This window comes from Pongo pygmaeus, chromosome Y (assembly GCF_028885625.2).
Source record: "Pongo pygmaeus isolate AG05252 chromosome Y, NHGRI_mPonPyg2-v2.0_pri, whole genome shotgun sequence".
Lineage (NCBI taxonomy): Eukaryota > Metazoa > Chordata > Mammalia > Primates > Hominidae > Pongo > Pongo pygmaeus.
Window position 1 is genome coordinate 16,417,698 of NC_072397.2, and position 21,431 is coordinate 16,439,128.

Sequence of the window (21,431 nt, forward strand, 5' to 3'; positions counted from 1 at the left end):
ATGGTGCAGGCACCCACTGACCTGCACCCACTGTCTGTCAATCCCTAGTGAGATGATCCACGTACCTTAGATGGAAATGCAGAAATCACCCATTTTCTGCGTCGCTCATGCTGGGAGCTGTAGACAGAGCTCTTCCTATTCGGCCATCTTGGCTCCTCACCCCGGCTCTGATCACTTTGCTGTGTGTCTTTCATGTGTGGTTGTATCATATTTCTGGCTCCAGCCCCCAGTTAATGTGTCTCTCTTTGCTAGGTCTTGCCTAGAGAGGTCATTGTGACATGTTGCTTCACACAGCACCTAAGTTATGTTAACCTTATGCCTAGATTTTTGCAAACAAATGGGATTATGACATATACCTTGCTTTAGTTCAAAAGTATGATGATGAAGCTTATACTGGAATTCAGCCAACAAGAGATATTCCACCTCTCATCACTAGCTTTAGGTTAGTAGGTAAGGTCCTTCACTTCATATTTATACAAAGCTCATGAAATTTCACAACACTAACTCATATCATAGTCTTCTTGTGTGGTACAAAGAGTTTCATAACAGGGACCAAAAAAAGTTAACATTGTGACCCTTGGCTACGCACTCAGATGAAAGTGAAAGTTGACACCATCCTATATTTGCAATGCCCAATGTTGAGTGCCTGTCTAACAAGTGAATAAAGCACCAAGTTGGAATTGTGATTATCACAAGTGAACCTGGCCACACGTGGGATGGTGATTCATTCCTTGATCCAGCTCAGAGGCATAACAGTGGTCTCATCCCTGAAGCCAACCTATAGGGAGATGTTGGCTATCCTAAATGGATTTAGGGCAATATATAATTTTGTTAGTCAAAATAAGTATGTAGGCCTCAGAGAGATTTGTTACTCTCATGTATGTTGTATAAAGTTCTCAGATATTGTAGAGAGTGTCATCTAATGGCCAGCACACATATGAGATTGTGACTCTCACACATACAACTAGGTAATAGCTAATGGTGTTACCTTTCAAAGAAGATTGTGCTGTATCCCTTGGCCCAGTACCCTGGTGTTAAGACTTTTTGGTTTAAATTCCTTTTTATAAAGACTTTGTTAAATATCACTGGGTCAGAATAATTATAATGTGACTCTTCTGCATGGGTGCTGCAAACAAGGGATATTTTCACATATATCCTGGCTTATTGGATAGATGATATGTCTGTCCTGCCAGTGTCTTACCCACAATGGACACAGTGACATATCACTAGATATAGCATATAGGTAATATGACTCTCTTCTCTCACTTGGATCCTTCCTACTGAAGAAATTGTGACATACCCTCGAGTGCAAAACCTAGGTGATATAACTCTCTTTTTTATCATGATCTCTTCCAAGAGAAGAAATATTTCATATTGCTGAGCCTAGCACACAGGTTGTGTGATCCTTTTTTTTATTATTATTATACTTTAAGATTTAAGGTACATGTGCACAACTTGCAGGTTTGTTACATATATATACATGTGCCATGTTGGTGTGCTGCACCCATTAACTTGTCATTTAACATTAGGTATATCTCCTAATGCTATCCTTCCCCCCTCCCCCTACCCCACAATAGGCCCCAGTGTGTGATGTTCCCCTTCCTGTGTCCATGTGTTCTCATTGTTCAATTCCCACCTATCAGTGAGAATATGCAGCGTTTGGTTTTTTGTCCTTGCAATAGTTTGCTGACAGTGATGGTTTCCAGCTTCATCCATGTATCTACAAAGGACATGAACTCATCATTTGTTTATGGCTGCATAGTATTCCATGGTGTATATGTGCCACACTTTCTTAATCCAGTCTATCCTCATTGGACATTTGGGTTGGTTCCAAGTGTTTCCTATTGTTAATAGTGCCTCAATAAACATAGGTGTGCATGTGTCTTTATAGCAGCATGATTTATAATCCTTTGGGTATATACCCAGTAATGGGATGGCTGGGTCAAATGGTATTTGTAGTTCTAGATCCCTGAGGAATTGCCACACTGACATCCACAATGGTTAAACTAGTTTACTGTCCCACCAACAGTGTAAAAGTGTTCCTATTTCTCCACATCCTCTCCAGTACCTGTTGTTTCCTGACTTTTTAATGATTTCCATTCTAACTGGTGTGAGATGGTATCTCATTGTGGTTTTGATTTGCATTTCTCTGATGGCCAGTGATGATGAGCATTTTTTCATGTGTTTTTTGGCTGCATAAATGTCTTCTTTTGAGAAGTGTCTGTTCATATCCTTCACCTACTTTTTGATGGGGTTGTTTTTTTTTTCTTGTAAATTTGTTTGGATTCATTGTAGATTCTGGATATTAGCCCTTTGTCAGATGAATAGATTGCAAAAATTTTCTCCCATTCTGTAAGTTGCCTGTTCACTCTGATATTATTTTCTTTTGCTGTGCAGAAGCTCTTTAGTTTAATTAGATCCCATTTGTCAATTTTGGCTTCTGTTGCCATTGTTTTTGGTGTTTTAGACATGAAGTCTTTGCCCATGCCTACTCTGAGCTAAAGGAAGAAGTTTGAACCCATGGCAAAGAAGTTAAAAACCTTAAAAAAAGTTAGAGGAATGGTTAACTAGAATAACTAATGCAGAGTAGTCCTTAAAGGACCTGATGGAGCTGAAAACCATGGCATGAGAAGTATGTGATGAATGCTCAAGCATCAGTAGCCATTTTGATCAACTAGAAGAAAGGGTATCAGTGATTGAAGATGAAATGAATGAAATAAAGCAAGAAGAGAAGTTTAGAGAAAAAGGAACAAAAAGAAATGAAAAAAGTCTCCAAGAAATATGGGATGATGTGAAAAGACCAAATCTACATCTGATTGGTGTACCTGAAAGTGACAGGGAGAAGGGATACAAGTTGGAAAACACTCTACAGGATATTATCCAAGAGAACTTCCCCAATCTAGCAAGGCCAGCCAACATTCAAATTCAGAAAATACAGAGAACCCCACAAAGATACTCCTTGAAAAGAGCAACTCCAAGACACATAATTGTCAGATTCACCAAAGTTGAAATGAAGGAAAAAATGTTAAGGTCAGCCAGAGACAAAGATCGGGTTACCCATAAAGGGAAATCCATCAGACTAACAGCTGATCTCTCAGCAGAAACTCTACAAGCCAGAAGAGAGTGGGGGCCAATTTTCAAAATTCTTAAAGAAAAGAATTTTCAAGCCAGAATTTCATATCCAGCCAAACTAAGTTTCATAAGTGAAGGAGAAATAGAATCCCTTACAGACAAGCAAATGCTGAGAGATTGTGTCATCACAAGTCCTGCCCTAAAAGAGCTTCTGAAGGAAGCACTAAACATGGAAAGGAACAACCGGTACCTGCCACTGCAAAATCATGCCAAATTGTAAAGACCATTGAGGCTAAGAAGAAACTGCATCAACTAATGAGCAAAATAACCAGCTAACATCATAATGACAGGATCAAATTTACACACAACAATATTAAACTTAAATGCAAATGGGCTAAACACTCCAATTAGAAGACCATCACTGGCAAATTGGATAAAGAGTCAAGACCCATCAGTATGCTGTATTCAGGAAACCCATCTCATGTGCAAAGACACACACAGGCTCAATATAAAGGGATGGAGGAAGATCTACCAAGAAAATGGAAAGCAAAAAAAGGCAGGGGTTGCAATCCTAGTCTCTGATAAAACAGATTTTAAACCAACAAAAATCAAAAAAGACAAAGAAAGCCACTACATAGGGATTCTTTTTTTGTTCTTCCAACCTGTCTACATTGAGCATGTTGACATGTTACTTGAATCTATACCAATGTGGTGTGGCTCTTCTGCCTGGTTCCTGCCCACATGTTTGACTGTGACATATAACTAGGAAAGCTCCTAAGAGACATGACTCTCCATTTCTGTCTGGGCCCTGCCTACTGGAAACACTGAGATGTATCTCTGAGTCCATGACCTAAGTGAAGTGACCCTCTTCTTCTGACTGGTCTTTTCCTTGGAGGGATAGTGACATATTGCTGAGCCCAGGACTCAGGTTATTTAACTCTCCTTTTTCTCATGAACCATGCCCACAAACAGAAACTTTGATTTTTTCCAGTGCCTAGCACCAAGAAAATGTTACTCTTTTCACTGTGAATTGCATATAGAAAGAATTAGGGCATAGTGCAGGGCCCAGTACTGCTATAATGTAGCTCTCATTCCTGTCCCCATGCCACAGAAGGTTTCTTGACATATCTTGGGCCCATTATGTAGGTGTTTTCACTCACACTTCTTGGCTTTTTTTTTTTTTCACATGTTTAGGATGGTTTCATATTGCTGAGTCCAGCACCCAGTTAATGTGACTCTAATTTCTATACTCTACCTTGAGATTGCATTGTGATACGATTTTGGCACAGCACTTAAGCGATGTTAACCACATGCCTAGATTTTTGCCCAAAAACAAGGCTATGGCATATACTTTACTTCAGTTCACAGGCATGATGGTCAAGTTTATATTGTGATTCAGCCAAGAGAAGCTATTTTGCCTTTTGTTGCTATGCCTAGGGCAATAGGTAAGGTCTTGGGTTGAATATTCATACCAAGCTTACAGAACTGTACAACAGTACCTCATAATGTATAAACTCCTTGGGTGGTACAGAGAGTTTCATGATGAGAATCAGCAACAAATTCATATTAGAACTCTCAATTACACACCTACATGAAAGTAAATGTGGTAACATTTACTTAAGAGTACTTAAGCCCACACTTAATGTCCTAAGTCTAGCAAGTAAATGCTGCACAAAATTGGAATTCGGAACTTCATATGTGGATCTGGCTACAGTTGGGATGGTGACACATATCTGGATGTAGTTCACAAGCAAAATAATGGGTCTCATTCCTGAACACAGCCTACAGAAGAGATGTTGCCTATTATACCTGGGTTTAGGGAAATATGTAAAATCATGAATCCACAGGATCATGTAGGCCTCAGAATGATTTGCAACATCATTATTCATTTGTATTATACATGCTTCCATGCTATACAATGCCTTCTAATGGTGTAGAGTGTCAGTCAACAGCCCAGGAAATGTGTGAGATTGTGACTCACATATAAACAGCCAGCTCAATATTAATGGCGTCACCCTTAAAGATAAGATTTACTATATTACTAGGCCTAGTATACAGGTATTGTAACATTTGGCCTAAATTTTTTCCATGGAGCACTGTGACTTATCACAGAATTAGAATATTAATAATGTGACTCTTCTGCCAGGACCCTGCAAACAAGGGATATTATGACATATACCTGGGCCTATAAACCTGGTAATATTTCTCACCAGCCTCTGCACTTCCCCTAGAAGACATTTTAAAAGACTGTTTGTCTTAACATCTAGGTAATGTGACTCTCCTCTCCTACCATTGATTGGAAACATAGATGATATGACTCTTCTTCATATTCTAGACTCTTCCAAGAGAGGGGATTATTACATATTGCAAAGGGCAGCACCTAGGTTGAATGACTCCTCTTTTTCTTCTTCCCTGTCTATAGTGGGCTTGGTGACATTTTATTTGAGGCTGTACCCTGGTGATATGACTCTTCTGACTGGGCCCAGCCTACAAATGACTTTATACTGTGTCACTCTCTCACCACCCAGCTAATGTGACTCTCCTGCCTGTCATTACTCATTGGTGAAATTGTGACATATACCTGGGTTAATCATGCATGCACAATAATAACTCTCATAACTGTACCCATCCAGAAGATATATTTTCACTCTCATAGCCAGTATCATGGCCATGGGTAAAATCCTGTGTTTTTCATTTGGACAAAGTTCACGAAAGATTATAACACTCACGTATATCATATGCATTCTTAATGGTACCAACGGTGTCATAACAGAGACCAGTAACCAGATGAGAATGAGAATCTTCTATATACACCTACCTGACCCGATTGTCATTTTCACACATGAACAGGGTGTAGGAATTAGCCACAAAATCTCACACAAAAAAGCGGTTGAAAACGGAAATAATTACTCTCATACATGGATCTGATTCACAGGTTGCTTGGTGATATTTAAACCATGATTCAGCATATTTGTGGTACTATGACTCCTCTACTGGAAGACAATGTTCTAGTGGGATTTGGTTTCTTATATATGGATCTTTCCCATTGTTGAGATCGTGATTCCTCTGCTTTGACCAACTCATAGAAAGAGTTGACTCAGATACATGAAACCAGTGCTTGTTTGGGATGTGAAACTTATTTCTGAACCTTTCTGAGAGGGTGATTGGGACAGGGAGACCATAAGAAAATCCTAATAACAACTCATATACCTGGAGTCAAAATATCTGCAGGATGGTGAGTCTTAGTCTTATTCCTTTCCACTAATGTAATTATGACATACACCTTTTCCCAATTCCTGAGTGATTTAATAATTCTGCCTTGCTATAGCCCACATATGAGATTTTGACAAGTATCTGGGCCAAGCACCTTGGTGATTTGACTTTACTATCCTAACAATGTTCTCAGGGGAATTGTAACATATTCCTGGAGTCATTATCTAGGTTACATGGCTTTACTCTACTGCCTGTATTCCGCTTCCTTTGGTAATTGTAGCATTTCTAAATGATGATAAATTGTAGTTGAATCTGAATGATATTATTGTCTTACCTCAGCCCTGTCAACAGGAGAGATTGTGACATACTTTTCAGTCCATCTTTTAGGTGTTATGACTCCCTTCTTCTGCCTGGACATTGCACACAAGGGACATTGTGCCACAGAGCTGGACCTAGCACACAAGAATTGTGACATTACCGAAAGGACCCTGCCTACATAGAAAATATTGTAATATTTCTGGCCCAGCATTAAGTGATGTGGCTGTTCTGTCTGCTTCATAATCATAAAGAGAATTGTAACATATACCAAGGCACAGATCACAGGAATGATAATAATTCTCATATGTGAACTCAGCCAATAAAGTATATTTTGACTCTTATAACTAGGTTGAAGAACATGCGTAATGCCCTGGGTCACTTTCTTGTACACCTCTTGTAATCTTGTACAAAAGATTACAACATTCACACATATTTTTACAAAGTATTTGGGTTATACAGACAGCGTCAAAGCAGGTCTCAGCACACAGATGAAATTGTAAGTCTTGTATCCATACCCAGCTGACAGTAAAGACTGTCATCATCTCACATTCACCTTTGGAATTTTCTGACAGCGTAATTGTGATATAAATCTTTGTCAAACACCTGTGTAATTTGACTTTCCAGACTTCTCCCAGCCATATATGGGATTCTGATATCAACCTAGGTCAAACTTGAGGCAATGTGACTCTCCTGCCTGGGCCTTTCTCCCAGTAAGTGTTGTGACAAATAGCTGGATCTAATAACCAGGGGATGTTACATTTTTGCCTGCCCCATGCCCATCAAAATTATTGGAAAATATTTATGTGTCCACCTCATAGGTGATGTAACTCTCCTCTCAGGAATGTGCCCTGCACACAAAAAAAATAGTGACATATTGCAAGGCCAATCACACAGATAATTGTACTTTTTTTGCCAGAGCTACCACAAAAGAATGCATTGTGACATATCTCTGGGCCTATCACCTAGGATATGTAGATCTCCTGCTTCAGCCATGGCAACCTGGAGAGTGACATATTTCTGGGCCAGGCACACAGGTGATAGTGCTCTTTTGCCAGGGCTATGCTCCATAGAAGACATTGTGACATATCTCTGGGACTGTCACCGTGGTAAAGTAACTCTTTCCTTGGGCCCTACCTACATGGACCACTGTGGTATAAGCAGAGAAGCTGCACCTAGGTGATGTAACTCTCTTGCCTGGGTGCTGTCCTAAGACAGCCTTGTGACATATCTCAGGAAACAGCACCCAAGTGATGTAACTCTTCTGCCTGGTTTCAGTGCACATGTTACATTGTGACATATTCCTAAGGAAACATCTAAGTGATATGACTCTCCTCATATGCCTGAGCTCCACCGACTGGGGACATTGGGACATATATCTGAACCCAGGACCTAAGTGTTGTGACTTTCTTTTTCTCCCTGACATTTACAATAGCAGAATTTTGACACATTGCTGACCCCAGGACTTGGGATGTGTAACTCTCCTCTTTTTTCTGAACCATGCCTGCAAAACAAATTGTGACCTATTGCATAACCCAGCACCTAGATGATGTTAATCTTTTGCCTGGGTTTTGTATAAACAGAAAATTGTGACATATTGTATATTGCTGAGCCCAGCACTCTTATGATGTGACTCTCTCACCCATGCTGGAGACACCAAAGTTATATTGACATACCTTAGGCCCATCATGTAAGTGTTTGGCTGACATATCTTGGCTGGGTTTTTGCAACATATGGGATGGTGTAACAATTCTGGGTACAGCACCCAGTTAATGTGACCCTATGCCCTGCTTATATTTTCAATTCCCTGCCTAGAAAAGGCATTGTGACATACTGCTTGGCCCAGCACCTAATTGATGGTACCCTCCTGCCCAGATTTTCCCGCAAATAGGATTATGACATATACTGTGCAACAGTTCACAGGCATGATAATCAACCTTATTTTGGGATTCAGCCAATAGAATATAGTTTGTCTCTCATCATTAGCCTTAATGCAATAGGTAAGGTCCTATTGCATGTCTGGACCAAGCTCACAGAAGCTTACAATACTAACTTATATCATATAAACTCTTTGGTGGTTGAGAGTTTTATAACAGGACCCAGCAAAAAGTTCAAATTGGGACTCTTGATTATGCACCCAGATGAAATTAAAAGATGTCACCATCCCACATTTACAATGCCTACTGTTGAGGCCCTGAGGCTAACAAGGGAATACAGCACAAAGTTGGAATTGCTACTTTAATATGTGGACTTGGCCACATATGTGATGGTGATTCACTTCTGGACCCAACACACAGGCATAATTGTTTTTTTCCCTTAACCCTACCTATAGGAGAGAAGTTAACTATCAAACCTAGGATTAGGGCAATATGTAAGATTGTTGAGTCCATACAAGCAGGTAGGTCTCAGAAAAGTTTGCAACTCTCATTCAGGTTTTATACAACCCTCAGATGTTATGGAGAGTGTCACACATTGGCCCAGCATAGACATGCTCAGCTAAAAGTTAAAAATGTCACCTCCAAGTTGTGGAGATTGTTTCATATCACTAGACCTAGTATCCAGGTGTTGACACTTTGTGGCTCAAATTCCTTTTCATGGTTGTATTGTTACATATTGCTGAGTCAGAATCATCATAATGTGACTCTTCTGCCTGTGCCCTGTCAATAGAAGATATTGTGACATATCTCTGGGCCCATCAGCTAGGGGTGTGTCTTTCATGCCGGTGTCCTGCCCACAGGGGACACTATGACATATCAGGAGATATAGCATCTATGTAATGTGACTTGCATCTCCTGCCTGGATCCTTTCCACTGAAGAAATTGTGCCATACCACTGATTGCAAAAGCTAGGTGCTATGACTCTCCTCTGAGTCCTATACTGTGCCAAGAGAGTAAATTATACCATATTATAGAGCACGGCAACTAGAAAATGTGACTATCCACTATTTTTTCAACTCTGTATACAGTGGGCATTATGACATATTGTTTGAGACTATACCCAGGTGATATAAACCTTCTAACTGAGTCCTGTCTAAAAAGGAGATTATATTGTTTCCCTGATATAGGTCCTAGATGATGTGACTCTTCGGTTTTGTCTCTGTCCAAAGGTGAAATTGGGACATATACCTGGATTCAGCTCATATGCACAGTAATAACTCTCATAACTGGACCCAGCCAGAGGAGATATTTTGACTTTCTTAGCCAGTCTTATGGCCATGGGTAAAGCCAAAGATCTCTTACCTTTAAGAATACACAGAGAAATATGCAGCTCAATTGTACCTTATAAAGCCTGAGTGGTAGAAAAAATGTCAGGCACAAGCAACCAGGTGCTCTTATGGCTGTTTGATGCACCCCTACCTGACACAATTGCCATTCTCAGACATGATGAGAGCCTATGAATGAGGTACTAAATCTCAGATGTGTAAGCCATTGAAGCTTGAAATTGTTACTCTCATACATGAATCAGAAACACATGTGGTTGGTGATTTTTGAACCATGATTCAGCAGACCTGTGGTGCTTTGCCTCTCTTACTGGAACACAATCTTCATGTTGGATTGGTGCTTCTATACATGAATCTTGCCAATTGTTCAGTCTCTGACTTGTACTTTGACCCAACTCAAAGGAACTGTTGAGTCTTATACCCAAAGCCGGGACTTGTGTGGGACTATGAAACATGTTTCTGAATATTTTTGAGTGTACGATTGAGAAGTACAACTTTGCCCAGCATCTGACTGTTTTGCCTCTTTTTTCTAGGCCCATGGTACAGTTGAAACCATGATATATGTGCAGCAAGCATGTAAGCAATTTATGAGATCATTTTGGCAATGTGACAGAGGGAAATTTTATATGTCACTGGGACCAGTATCCAGCTGATATGAAATCTTGGCCAGAACCCTGCCTACAAAGAGCATTATGGCTTTTATCTTGGTTCATTACATAGATGATATGACTTCCTTCTACTGCCTTTGCCCTGCACTTGTGGTGCAATGTGACACATAACTGGGTACTGCCACCAGATGATCTGAATCTTTTTTTGTGGGGAGTGCTGCCATAACATATCACTTGTCTCAGCACTCGGTGATGTTTCTTCTCTGTTGCCTTGGCCCTGACCACCAGAGACATTGTGACATATTTCTGAACCCAGCACCAAGGTGACATCACTCTCCTGCCTTGGTCCTGCACATAAGGATCATAGTGACATATATCCAGGCCAATTACCTGGGTGCAGTTTGTCTTCTCTCCTAACTAAGCCCTGCTCACAGGGGAAATATAGATACATCTCTGATGCCAGCATCCAGATGATGTAATTATTCTTCCAGCATCCTGCCTACAAGGAAGATTTGGACATTTCACTGGACCAGCACCCACTTAGGTGATGTGACTTTCCTTTCTGCTCCATGTCCACAGGTAATATTGTGTCATATACATGAGAGCAGATCAAAGACCTAATAACGACTGTCATACCTGGAGCCAAGATATTTGCAGGATTGTAGCTCTCATCCCTGAATATTTCCACAGGTGTCATTGTTACATATACCTTTGCCTAGCTCCTGAATGATTTAGTAATCCTGCCTAGTTATAGTCCATAGAAGACATTTTGACATATTCTTGGGCCAAAAACATTGATGATTTTACTCTCCTGTCTTAACAGCGTGCTTAGAAGGGATCATAATATATCTGTGGACAGATCATCTACATTATGTGGCTTTTGTCTCCTGTCTGAACCCTGCTTCTAGTGAAGAGTGTAGCATTTCTAAGGACTGAATTCAAATGACATACTCTGTTGTCTTGACCCTTTCAACGAGAGGCATTCTGACATTTCTCTGGGCCTATAATTGAGGCAATATGACTCTCCTCTCCTACATGGACACTCTCCAAAAGAGGCATTATGCAATAGACCTGGGCCTAGCACCCAAGTTTTGTGACATTTCTGTAAGGGTCCTACCTACAAAAAGAATATTGGAATATTTCTGACTTAGTATTTAGGTGATGTAATTGTCCTGCCTGTTTAGTAACCACAGAAGACATGGTGAATATACCTAGGCACAGCTAACAGGGGATACAATGACTCTCATATGTGGACAGAGCCAATAGGAAAAATTTTCACTCTTATATCTAGGTTTAGGAACATGAGCGAGTGAACAATCTCCTCCTGGTAAACAAGTCATAGAATATTACAACACTCACACATATTTTATAACACACTTTTGTTGTATAGAGAGTGCCATAACAGGGCCTGGACCACAGAGGAATTTGTGAGTCTTGTATGCATATCCAGCTGACAGCAAGGACTTTCATCATCACAGATGGATGAAGACAAATAGAATTTTAGTTCATCAAGACTGTGATGTAAATATTTGCCATGCACCTGTGTGATTTTACTCTTCAGACTGGTTGCAGCCTACATATGAAATTTTGATATCTACCTGGGCCAAACTTAAAGTGATGTGACTCTTCCACCTGGGCCCTGCTTTTAGTAAGAAATGTGACATCACTGGATCCAGCACCTAGGTGATGTTACATTCTTGCCTGCCCCATGTCCACAGACATCATTGTGACACATCATGGAGTCTATCACTTAGAAGATGTAACTATTCTCTCTGGATGAGCCCTGCACACAGGGCAGGATAGTGACATACTCATGGCCCGGGCACACAAATGATGATACTTTTTTGCAAGGGATATTCCCAAAAGATGACATTTTGACATATCACAGGGACTATCATGGAGGTGAAATGGCTCTTCTGTTTAGGACTTATGCACTTGAATAGTGACATATTGCTATGCCAGGCACAAAGGTGATGGTACTCCTTGCCAGGGCCATGTTTTAAGGAAGGCTTTGTGAAATATGTCTGGGCTTATCACCTAGGTGACATGACTTCCTGCTTGGCTCTGTCCATGTGGAGCACTGTAACATAAGGGTGCAATGTACACCTAGGTGATGTAATGCTTTTGCCTGGTTCCTTTTCTAATGGGAACTTGTGAATATCTCAGGACCCAGGACTAGGTGGTGTGGTTCTTCAGCCTCGTTTCTGCCTACCTTTTAAATTATGACTTATAACTAAAGAAGCAGCTAGGTGATATGACTCTTTTTCTTTTTTTGCCTGAGTCCTGCCTACAGGTGACATTGGGCCATATTTCTGAGCCCACGACCTGAGTGATGTGACTCTCTTATTTTGTCTGGGCTTTTACAATGAGAACAACATGACATATTGGCAAGCCCAGCATTTTTGTAATGTGGCTGTTGTCTTATTGATGAACTATGCCCATGAACAGGACATTTGCCATGCTTCAAGGCCCAGAACGTGGATGACGTTACTCTTCTTCCTAGACCAGGCATAAATAGGAAATTGTGGCATATTCCTTGGCTCAGCACATCAGGACATTGTGACATATTGCTTGGCACAACTAAATGATATAAACTTCTTGCCTTGGTTTTTGCCCACATGTCAATTAGGTAAGTTCCTTCATTGCATATTTGTACAAAGCTCACAGAAGTTTACAAAGCTACCACATATTATTAAAACTTTTGCAGTGGTACAGACAGTTTCATAACAAGGCCCAGCAAAAGTTAAAATTGTGACTCTTGACTACACACTCAGGTGAAAGTGAAAGTTGTTGCCATCCTACATTTACAAAGCTTATTGTTGACTTCCTGAGTCTAACAAGTGAATATAACACCAAATTGGAATTGTGACTTTCATAAGTGAATATGGCCACAGGTGAGATGGTGACTCATTTCTGGACTCAGCTCACAGGCATAATAATGGTCTTTTCTCTGAATCCAGCCTATGCAAGAGCTGTCCGCCTATATGAGAGTTCTTGACTGTCATACCTGGCTTTAGGGTAATATAAGATCCTGAGTCCATAGAAGGATTTGGCCTCAGAGAGGTTTGCAACTCTCATGCATGTTGTATAATGTTCTCAAATGTTGTAGAGAGTGTAATACAGTGACCAGCACAAATGTGAGTTTGTGACTCTCATATATACAACTAGCTAACAGTTAATGGTATCAACCTTCAAGATAAGGAGATAGTGTCAAACCCTGAAGATAAGACTTTTTGGTTTAAATTCCTTTTCGTAAGGCATTGTTACATATCACTGGGTAAGAGTAATGATAATGTGACTCTTCTGTTGGGGCACTGAAAATAGGAAATATTTTCACATATCTCTGGGCCTATGGGCTAGGTGATATATTTCTCCAGCCAGTTTTCTTTTTGCCCACAGTTGAAACATTGATATATCACTAGATACAGCATCTTGGGAATGTGACTCTCCACTCTTGCCTTGATCCTGCCCACTGAAGAAATTGTGACATACCACTGAGTGCAAAACCTAGGTGACATGACTCTCCTCTTTGTTCTGGACTTTGCCAACAGATGGAATTATCACACTTTCATGAGCCCAGTACCCAGGAGGTGTGATTCTTTTTTTTTTTTTAACCTGTGTATATCGTGCATGTTGACATATTACTTGAGGCTGTACCAAGGTGATATGGCTCTTCTGCCTGGCTTCTGCTCACATGTTAGACTGTGACACATAACTAGAGAAGCATCTAGGTGATATGACTCTTTTTACGCCTGAGCCCTGCCTACTGGAAAAATGAGATGTATCTCTGAGCCCATGACCTAAGTGAAGTGACTCTCTTCTGCCTGGTCTTTGCAATGGGGGGATTGTTATGTATGGCAGAGCCCAGCACACAGGTTATTTGACTCTCCTTTTTTTCCTGAACCATACCCATGAACAGAAATTTTGACCTATTGGATGGCCCAGTACCCAGATAATGTTACTCTTCCACATGGATCTCTTATATACAGAAAATTATGGCATATTGCTTGGCCTAGCATCCTGATGATGTGACCCTAATTTCTATGCCTAAGCACAGAAGGTATTTTGACATATCCTGGGCCCATTATGCCATTGTTTTTGCTGTCATCTTTTGGCTGTTTTTTTTCCCCCCACATGTTATATTGTGTCATATTGCTGAGTCCAGCACCTAGTTAATGTGACTCTAATTCCTACTTCCTGCCCAGGGATGGCATTGTGACATATTGCTTGGCACATTACCTAAGTGATGTTACCCTCTGGCCTAGGTTTTTGCCCACAGATGAGACTATGACATATATCATACTTTAGTTCAGAGTCATGATGGTCAAACTCACATTGGGTTTCAGGCAATAGAACATATTTTACCTTTTGTCACTAGGCTTAGGGCAATAGGTAAGGTCCTGGATTGCACATTTGTACCAAGCTGCCAGAAGTTTACACCACTAACTCATATAAACTTTTTGGGTGGTACAGAGAGTTTTGTAGGAGATCAGTTATGGTGGTAGGATAAATTATAGAAAAGACAGAAACCTTCTTGGAAGACTGGGAGTTGGGTAAAAGCTTCAGAAAACAATTTTGGCTGAAGGCCACCAAATTCTCTTATCCAGAGCCTGAAAGCAAAGTGTAGATAACAAGGGAATGTAAAGAAACTTTTCTAGACAAATTGGTTTACTTATGTCTCCAGAAACCAACCTTTGATTATTCATGCACAGGACTGCTCTCTACACAGGGGGCTGACAATATATATTACCTACAGATTGTGTTTGCTTCAAGCAGTTGTCATTAAATCTGTACTATATAAATCTGAGAGTCACTGACTTCTCTGGGCTGCACTCTCAGCTTCTGCTGCACTGCACTCTCGGCTGTTGCCATGGCTGCACTCTCTCACTGGCTGCTGCACTAACTCTTGGAGGCTACTGCACTCTCTCAGCATCAGCTGCACTCTTGGCTGCTGCTGCTGCTGCTGCTACACTCTCATCAGTGGTGCTAAGCAAGCAGTCCCCTAGTCATAGTCTCAGGCAAAATACCTGTGTTAGCCATTTTTTTTTTTATTCGTCACTAAGCTAGAGTCTGTGGGACAGACTCAGCAGGTGGTTTCCCTTGTGAGGAACACTGCAATGGATCATGATGGAACCCCCAAAAACCAAGTTGAAGGGACTGCACAGTCAGTAAGTCATTGGTGACCACTTGAGATTTCCAATTCTGAGGGAATTGTTTAGGCTAGGGTTTCATTATGGAACAACAGTTATCAGCTCAACAGCAACAGTATGTAAAAGTATTGAAAGGACTGCTTAAAGCTAGTGGAGCCTCAGTTTTGCAGGCTCAATTTAGGGATGTAATGCAAACTGGTGTTTGCCATAATGCTTGGTTACCAGAAGAAGGCATGCTAGATGTAGAAGAAGGCATGCTATATGTAGAAGAAGGCATGCTAGATGTAGAGCTTTAGGAACAAGGGGGAGAAATCTTAAACAACATCATGCACAAGGACAACCAGTCCCGTTAACATCTTTAACCTTATGGGTCTTAGTTGGGGCTGCTTTGAGCCTGCTATATACAGAAAGCCTAAGAAGAGAAGGGAGGAGAAACCATCACCCATCTCACCACCTCTTCCCCCTCCCTCAGTCTCTATTACTGAGTAAAAGCACCACAGATAAAATGAAGTTTTCCCCTGAGCCCCCTGCCCCAAACAAATGGAAAAAAGGACAAGGCATATGCTACAGCTATGGGACCCTGTTTCAGGCAAATGGCATTAGAAGGAGAGCTTTTGGCCTGCCTAGTAATGCAAGATCCACAAGGCAATCATGTACATAAACAAATAAGAAAAAGCAGAAGACAAATGGGAGTTGCTTGCCCACTTATAAGAGGGTTAATTGAAGTCACTCTGCAGACTTCTTTCTAGTAATGGCCACTGTTATTCCTCCACTACACCAGCCATGGCTGTCTTAAAATAGTATTTGGGTAGGAAAGTAGCATTTAAAGTGAGAGAAGTTAGAACAAGCCCAGAATTCATTGAGGAAAAATTAGATGCTGGCCATATAGAACCATCAAAAAGCTCTTGGAATTCACCAATTTTTGTCATTCCAAAAAAGGTCTGGTAAATGGATTCTTTTGAATGACTTACAGGCTATCATTGCTAATTTGCAATGTATGGGGCCCCTTCAACAGGGGCTGCCTTTCCTCGAAGTGATTCCTCAAGATTTGCCTCCAGTCATTTTTACTTAAAACACTGCTTTTATACTATTCTCCTTGCTGAACAGGACAGAGAAAACTTTGTGCTTATCATACCATGTATCAATAATGAAAGGCCAACTGAATGATTTCATCAGAGAGTACATCCTCAAAGGATGCTGAACAGTTTATGTGTCAGTATCATGTAAATCAAGCTTTGCTCCCCAGTACAAAAAGTATTTCTTTATTACAAGATTATTCCAGCTTATGCCAGCTCACAATTTCAACCCTTTTGCCATGCATGAACCATCTAATGTTCCAAAGGCATCCTGTGTAACCCCTAAGGAGAGGCCATATTAGAATGTGCCCATTTCACTCTTAAAAATATGATCAGAAATCAAAACAGGGGAAATATGAATAAGGACCCTGAAACACTAATACCACAAGCCTTATTTACTCTTAATTTCTAAATTTAGATGACAAATTTCAATCAGCTATAAAAAAATCACTTTGCTAAAATTTCATAAGACATAAAACACACAGTTTTACGGAAAGATGTGAATAGTAATGTATGGTATGGTACAAATGATTAGCTAACATTGAGAAGAAGATATGCTTGTGTTCACACCCACTCAGGCCTTCTTTGGATTCTAGCACGATGCATCAAACATTACCAAGGCATGGCTAAGACCCAAACTGGTACCAGAAGTGAAAAAAATAACCCTGCAAAACCCACAGTCGCAGACAATGTGGCTTCTTTAGACGACTCAGGCTTACATTACCTGGAGGATGCTGAAGAAGACAAGTCAGAATGCTAAGTGAATCCTTCTCCAGACACAGACATGATTCACTCCAGATAATTTGTGCCTTTGTATGCTTTGTTAACCTTTCTTATTCTCTCACTTTGCCTGCAGACTGTACCTGCTACATTTTTCTAGGCCCATCTTCTAAATATGCCTTTCTTCTGCCCTGTTACTTAAATAAACATCCCCTTTCCAGCTTCTAACAATGTGACTGCTTGGCTAGAAAGGTTAACATATCATGACTGGGGTTCCTTAGTAAGAGCAAACACTGGACTGAGGTGCCAGGTAACACAACATTTCATTCTTTAATTGGAAAAGATGTTACTGATTATACTCATGTTTGTCTTATGTTATTTACTGATTCTAGGATGCAAAGCCAGAATACAATTTATAACTTCTGTGCCTGACAGACCTATTGGTGCACACGTTTGTTCTCTTCAGTCAACAAAACTTGATGGAAAAAAACAGAAAATGGGGATGTGTAGGAGACTGGTCAGAGTGGTGGGAAAATTATAGGAAAGAAGAAAACCTCCTTGGAAGGCTGGGAGGTTTTGCACAAACTTTGGAAAAGAATTTTGGCTGAAAGCAGCCAAATTATCTTATCTGGAGCCTGAAAGCAAAGGGTGGATAACAAGGGAATGTAAATGAACTTATCTGGATAAATTGATTTTCTTATGTCTCCAGAAACCAACCTATGATCATTGATGCACAGGACTGCTCTCTACTTAGGGGGTCGACAATGTTTTTTACTCTCAAATTGGGTTTGCTACAAGGCTTTGTCATTAATTTTTTTACTAAATAAATGTGAGCCTCACCAGCTTATTGGGACAGCACTCTCAGCTTCTGCTGCACTGCCTTCTTTGCTGCTACTGCAGCTGTACTCTCTCAGCAGCTGATGAACTCTGTTGGCAGCTGCTGATTTTTGGGTGGCAGGCTGTACTTTCAACTGCTATTGCAGTTGCTGCTGTTGCTGTAATCTCATCAGTGTGGCTAAGCATGTAGTCCCCTAGTCATGCTCTCAGGCAAAATACCTGTGTCAATGAACTTCTTTCATCCATCACTCAGTTGGAGTCTGTGGGACAGACTCAGCAGGGTTTCATGACAGGGACCAGCAAAAAGTTTAGATTGGAACTGTTGATTAAAAACCCAGATGAAAGCAAATGTTATTAACATCCAACATGTCCAAAGCCCACTGTTAAGCTCCTGAGTCTATCAAGTGAATGCAATACAAAGTTGGAATTGTGACCTTTATAACAGGATCTGGCCACAGGTGAGATGGTGACTCATTGCTGGATCCAGCTCAGAGGCATAGTAATGGTCCTAATCCCTAAACCCAGACTAGAGAAGAGATATTAAATATTATACGTAGATTTAGGGCAGTATGTAAGATGCTAAATCCATAAGAGCATGTAGGCCCCAGAGTGCTTTGAAACTCTCATGCGTGCTGTATAAAGCCTTCAAATGCTGCAGAGTTTCATGAAATGGCCCAGAAAATATGTGAGATTGTGACTATCATATATACATGCAGCTCACAGTTAATGGTGTTACCCTCAAAGACAAGGAAATTTGGCATATTACTAAGCCTAGTACCCAGGTGTTGAGACTTTATGGCTTAAATTCCTTCCTGTGGGTGTATTGTGATATATCATTGGGTTAGAATCATAATAATGTGACACTCCTCCCTGGACCCTGCCAACAGGGGATATTATCATGTATCTCTGGGCCTATAAGCTAGGTGATTTTTCTGTCCTGCCTGTGTCCTGCTCCCAGAGGATATTGTAAAATATCATTAGACATAACACCTAGGTATTGTGACTCTCCTGCTCACCAACAAATTGTGACATACTGCTGATTGCAAAACCTAGGTTATGACTCTCCTTAATAATTTAGACTCTGCCAAGAAAGGGGATGATTATGTATTGCAGAGCCCAGCACCTAGGTGGAGAGACTCTTCTCTTTTTCTTCTTGCCTGTCTATAATGGGCTTGGTGACATACTATTTGAGGCTGTACCCTGGTGATGTGAGCCTTCTGACTAGGCCCAGACTACAAATGACATTATACTGTATCACTGGCACAGCTCCCAGTTGATGTGACTCTCCTGCCTTGTCCCTGCTCACAGGTCAAATTTTGATATATACTTTCATAACTGGACCAAGCCAGTAGGGATATTTTGACTTTCATATCCAGTCTCATTCCCATGGGTAAAGTCCTGGGTTTTCACTTGCATAAACTTCACAAAAGATTATAACACTCAGGTATATCATATAAAGACTTAATGGTACAAAGAGTGTTATAACAGAGACCAAAAACCAGGAGATAATATGACCTTTTTTTGCACACCTAGCTAACAGGATTGTCATTCTCATATATGAACAGGGCCTAGGAATGGGGTACTAAATCTCACACACAAAAGCAGCCAAAGTTGAAATAATTAATCTAATACATAGATCTGATCCACAGGTGGCTTGGTAGCATTTGAACCATGTTTCAACACACCTGTGGTGCTGTAACTCCCCTAGTGGAACAGAGTCTTCAAGTGGGATTGGACATCTTATAGAAGGATCTTGCCCATTGTTGAGATTGTGAATTCACTACTTCGACTTAACTCATAGAAAAAGTTGGCTCACATACACGAAACCAGGAATCATGTGAGATGTGAAACTTTTTTCCAAAACTTTCTGAGTGTGTGATAGGGACAGGAAACTATACCCAGAACAGTAATATTTTGGCTCTTTTTTCTAGGCCCAGACCGCAGATAAAATTGTGCCCTGTGGAAACAAACAGCTAAGCAATACATAATATCTTTCTTTGCTCTGCCTACAAAAGGCACTTTTATATATCACTGGAAGTATCACCCAAGTGATGTGAATTATCTGCCTAAAACCTGCCTATAAATAGAATTATATCTTCTCTCTAGGTCCATTCTTTAAGTAATGTAACTCTTTTCTACTGCCTTGGCCCTGCAGTTACAGGGCGTTGTGGTACATAACTAGGCATGACACCCAGGGTATATGATTCTCTTTTTTGGGTTCTGCCAACAAAAAGCATTGTAACATATCACTTGGCTCAACACCTACATGAGGTTTCTTTGTTTTTGCCTGGGCCATGAACACAAGGAGATTGTGACATATTGCCAGGTCCTGGATCAATGTGATTTCACTCTCCAGCCTTGGTACTGCACAACAGATATTGTGACATACACCTAGGCCAGTTACCAAGGTGAAGTGAGTCTTCTGTCTTGCCAAAGTCCTAACCACAGAAGCAGTTCTGATATGTCACTGGAACCAGGATCCAAGTGATGTGACCCTTCAGCAGGGTTCCTGACCACATGGTGGATTGTGACATTTCTTTTTTTTAAATTGTACTTAAATTTTAAGGTACATATGCACAACGTGCAGGTTAGTTACATATGTATACATGTCCAATGTTGGTGTGCTGAACCCAGTAACTTGTCATTTAACATTAGGTATATCTCCTAATGCTATCGCTCCGCCCTCCCCTCACCAATTTCACTGGACCTTCACCCACATAGATAATGTGACTTTCTTGCCTTCTGTCTGGCCACAAGTGATATTGTGCCATATATCTGAGACCATAAGAAAAGCCTAATAACAACTGATTTGCCTGGAGCCGGTATATGTAAAGGTTAGTGAGTCTTATTCTTAAGCCTTTCCACATGTGAAATTGTGACATATACCTTTGCCTAGCTCTTGAGTGATTTAATAATTTTGCCAAGGCATAGCCCACAAATGAGACTTTGACAAGTACCTGGACCAAGCACCTTTGTGATTTGAGTGTGCTATTTTAGTAATGTCTTCAGTGGGTGTTGTTACATATTTCTGAATCCATTAACTAGGTTACATATCTCTCCTGCCTTGTATGGACCCTGCTTTCTTCAGTAACTGTAGTGTTTCTAAACACTGCATTCAAAGATATAACTCTCTTGCCTGGGCCCTGTCAACAGGAGGCATTGTGACATATTTTTGGGCCCGTCTTTTAGATGATATGACTCTCCTCTTCTGCCTGGGAAT

The 21,431-nt window shown here is 40.7% G+C and overlaps 1 pseudogene; it reads right to left on the minus strand.

Annotated features, from left to right (window-relative positions):
* The window catches only part of LOC129025697 (syncytin-1-like), a 56,240-nt pseudogene extending 45,115 nt beyond the window's left edge, over positions 1-11,125 (minus strand).
* Between the last annotated feature and the right edge of the window lie 10,306 nt (positions 11,126-21,431).